The sequence below is a fragment of the Diabrotica virgifera genome, chromosome 2 (genome assembly GCF_917563875.1).
Source record: "Diabrotica virgifera virgifera chromosome 2, PGI_DIABVI_V3a".
NCBI classification, from domain to species: Eukaryota; Metazoa; Arthropoda; class Insecta; order Coleoptera; family Chrysomelidae; genus Diabrotica; species Diabrotica virgifera.
Window position 1 is genome coordinate 55,699,782 of NC_065444.1, and position 4,382 is coordinate 55,704,163.

General features: G+C 36.5%; 1 protein-coding gene across 1 annotated transcript in view; it reads right to left on the reverse strand.

The window, feature by feature from the left end:
* LOC114346330 (homeobox protein abdominal-B-like) overlaps nt 1-4,382 on the reverse strand; it is a 638,798-nt gene that overhangs the window by 412,427 nt on the left and 221,989 nt on the right. The window lies entirely within an intron of this gene.

The following is a 4,382-nucleotide window of genomic DNA, read 5'->3' on the forward strand; positions in this document are numbered from 1 at the left end:
CATGGTACAATGCAAAAAAAATAAATTATGCTTAATAGGATGCACCCTGAGAATAATATTAAAGACTGTAATAGAATAAAACAAAATGTTTATTTTTACTCTTCAATATTAGATCGTGTAGTAGTTTCGATTTAATTACGTATTTGCCTATTAGATATTGATAACCTAGCAACTGTTTTCTTGGAGACAATTTCTACGCTCACTTCGATAGCTCCTACTTTCTTTTCTTTATAAACTTGATCGAATAGGGAACTTGCACTAAAAAATTTTTTGCATAAAATTGTTAATTTATGTTTAAAAATGTTATATTCAAAATATGACGTCTTAACAATGAATAGTGTACGTACAACATCTGATCAAAGTTCCGCGCCTAAAATTTCCGTTTCAAACAACTTCAAAAGCGCGAGCTTGGGTCTGACGTCACAGGCCACATTTATCGTTTTCGCCCGTTTGCTTTGAATGCAGTTTGCCATTGCCAGTTGTGCGTGTCGAATAACTGTGACGTTTGCTCGGTATTTATGTTATTGTATTTAGTGTAGTTTAGTGTATTTAGTGTGTAATATACTTCATCAAAATGGAAAACAAATCTGCGCAATATAAGTACTGTATAGTGCCTGGATGCACCTGGATGCATCAAAAAGTTCTTTTTTATGAAATTACTTTTGTCGTTTCTTGTGTTGAAAAAAGAAACAAGTAACTTAAAAATAAACAAAACTTAGTAATAAAAGTAAGAGTAACTAAAAAGTATTGGTGCTACTATAGTATGCGGTCTACAGTCATGTTTCTACTATAGCTTGCGGTCTACCGAGGGATGCTGTGTGAGTATTATAAGCTGAGATGATAAAGATATTAACTTGTAAAATTACAATAATGATTCTTCTTATTTATGCGTATTATTAACTTTGTAAAGAAGAGTTTTGTTGGCTATCGGTACGTCTGCTAATCACCATAATCTTTTCTCAGAAGGCTTTGAACACAATAATGAAAGGCCCCAGTAGGTACTAATAAACATTACAATCAAATATAATAAACTTCATAAAAATTTAGTTTCTTTATTATTATGCAAATTACACCGTAATCTTTTCCAGGATATACGAAATCCTTCGATTAGAGTTAGGTAGATGAAACCCACGGGGAAAACCGTTTACTATAATACATATAATGGTACCAATTTCAGTTTGAAACTAAGCTGATTGGGGAACTACTTACAATATATAAGATGAACATAAATAATACATAGGAATTTTCAATTAAAGACGATTAAAATGAACTGTTGTACTTAATCGCTTTTTTTGAAAACCCCTCGTGAGTAATAATACTTATACGTTATAAACACATTAGTAATTTCTAAAGATTTATAAATTTGACTTTAAAGTAAATAAACTGATTGTAGAACTATGCAAGAATACAAATAATAGCTGGTAATATCCATTTAAATACGATTAAAATGTAATACACCCGTAATACCTAATCGTAGACGTAGATGACTGTGGCCTCTGACGTCAGACCAATAGAAGGACGTTCAAAAGCCTCCTAAGATATTTGAATTTTATAGCATTTTCAAAGCGCCGTAATTAGCGTACGGGTTAAAAATATTTGTTTTTTCGCATGCAAGCGTTTTAAGATCATGTTACCTTATGTTTTTTAATATTATTTTAATATTTAAAAATTTATGCAAGTTCCCTATTCTGCTTGTTCATTGCCGGATTCATACCTCTATAGAAGGTTGTCACTCTTTTGAGCGGACGGCCGATACTTCTTCTACCGATTGGTCATTTATCTCTTGCCATTTTGACCACAAGTGTCTCCCCCATTCTGCTTCTGTGATTATTTCATTTTTTTCTATTTAGTGTCCATTCTTTCATACACTGTACATTACATTTTCTTCTAATGTCTTCAGTCTTCACTCCTCCTTCGATCTTTCAGCGTATTTCCTGTAATTCTTCTCAGTACTGAAAGGTAGTCCTTTCAAGACGACAGACTCAGTAAAACTCCAGTTAAAAATAAAGTAAATATATTATATTATATATTATAAGTATAATTATATACAGTTTAAAACAAATAAAATAAAATATAATTCCGTCTTCTGCAAAGGAAGAACAATATTACACTTTATTACAGTTATACGATCATAACAGCAACATTAAAATAATACGATAAACAGTATTTTTATATACAATAACAATCTCGCTACGTTAAATCAACATAGCCCTATATTCCGATCCGGAGATCATTCCTCGCTACTACCGCCTACTGCGATAACGATCATGGCAAGACCCACGTCACTACTGTGGCGTCCGCCTAGGCATAGTCCCACCTTACATATGGTGCATCTTTTGCCAAGCCAGCTAATGCTAGTTCAATAGGCTAGCAGCAGCTGTTGAGCCATGGTTAGTTCAATTCGCTAGCCACGACTGATTTTCTCATTTTCCTAGCTCGCCTTAAATATGCTCTCGATGCCCTCTCCTTCGGTTTCCCCCAGCGGTGCTATGCGCCAATGCTGACACTCCTCCGGTCGTCTTTGGTAGAGCAGCTCATCGCTTGTCGTAGCATCACATCGTTACACCCCCTTCTCTTTGAAAAACAAAAAAAAATGCATAAATTTTTTTGTGCCGTGTGTGCAACACGGCTTGGACTCATCAACGGTGTGGTCTTGGTTGGTTCTTCCTTACTTCGTAGACTGGTCCTGGATGGCTGTCAAGAAGATGCTTCCCTCTGTAGATCTTGGGCGTGGTCCCCTCATATCCATTGGGACAGTGTGCCAAGGCTTTTCTACAGCAAATAGTCACATTCTTCCTGCTGGCTGCATCTGCGACGGTTTACTCTTAAGGCATGTACTTTCTGTCGGTTTTCTTTTGGCAAACTGGTCTGGGATGATTGTCAAGAATATGTTTCCTTCTGTAAATCTTGCTCGTGGTCCCCTCAAATCCATTGGGACAGTTTACCAAGGTTTTCCTACAGCAGATGGTCACATTTTTCTTGCAGGTTTTATCTTTGACGGTTCCATCCACAATGTCGTCTTTTTCGGTGATTCGTAAATTGGTATCGAATGACTGGCTAGAAGGTGCTTCCTTCTGTAGATCTTGAGCGTGATCCCCTCAACTCCATTGGGACAGTGTGCCAAGGCCTTTCTACAGCAGATGGTCGTATCCTTCCTGCTTGTTGCATCGGCGACGTTTATTTTCGGATCATTCTCAGTTTCGTTCATTTTCGGTTCCTTAAGAATCTGAAAACAAAGAAGCTTAATCATCTTTGAACGGGTTCTATTTATATATCCACGACGTGGACCTGTTACTGAGTCTGTGTCTTTATCTGTCGGCATTTTTGGTATTTTCCTGGCGTCGAGTAACGACGTTTACTTGCGTATACTCTAATTTTTGCTCGGGCGCCATTGTAACGGGTAGTACTTTCAAGCCGACAGACTCAGTAAAACTCCAGTTAAAAATAAAGTAAATATATTAAAGATAATTATATACAGTTTAAAACAAATAAAATAAAATATAATTCCGTCTTCTGCAAAGGAAAAACAATATTAAACTTTATTACAGTTATCCGATCATAATAGCAACATTAAAATAATACAATAAACAGTATATTTATATAAAATAACAATCTCGCTACGTTAAATCAACATAGCCCCTATATTCCGATCCGGAGATCATTCCTCGCTACTGCCGCCTACTGCGACAGCGATCATGGCAAGACCCACGTCATACTGTGGCGTCTGCCTAGGCATAGGCCCACCTCACATACGGTGCATCTTTTGCCAAGCCAGCTAATGCTAGTTCAATACGCTAGCAGCAGCTGTTGAACCATGGTAGATATGCTCTCGATGCCCTCTCCTTCGGTGTCCCCCAGCGGTGCTATGCGCCAACGCTGACACTCCTCCGGTCATCTTTGGTAGAGCAGCTCATCGCTTGTCGTGGCATTACATCGTTACAGTACCGTATCTCTGCCGTTTCCAGTGGGCTTTGTGTTGCGGCTGTATCGGGTCTTGTTTCTGATGCATATGTCATTATTGGTCTTACACTGGATTTATTCTCAACTTTATTGTTAATATGTCGGTTTCGCCATAGAGTGTACGATATAAAAGTACTTAATTACGTAGCACTCTTTTACTTATACCTACTCGTAGAAGATCAGTTAAAAAATTTATATTTGTTAAGACAAACTTTGAGAGATAAATTTTGACATTTATTTACTAATATGGTACAATATGTTTAAGTTAATTTCCATGGTGTAGGTGTGGTAATTAGTATTAATGGTATTTTATTTATCGTTTGTAGGTACATAGTTGATTTCTATATTTCATGTAGGTACCACCTACTTATTTTTGTGCCGGAATATTACTTATTTTTAATTTTTTTTTTCAGAATACAACG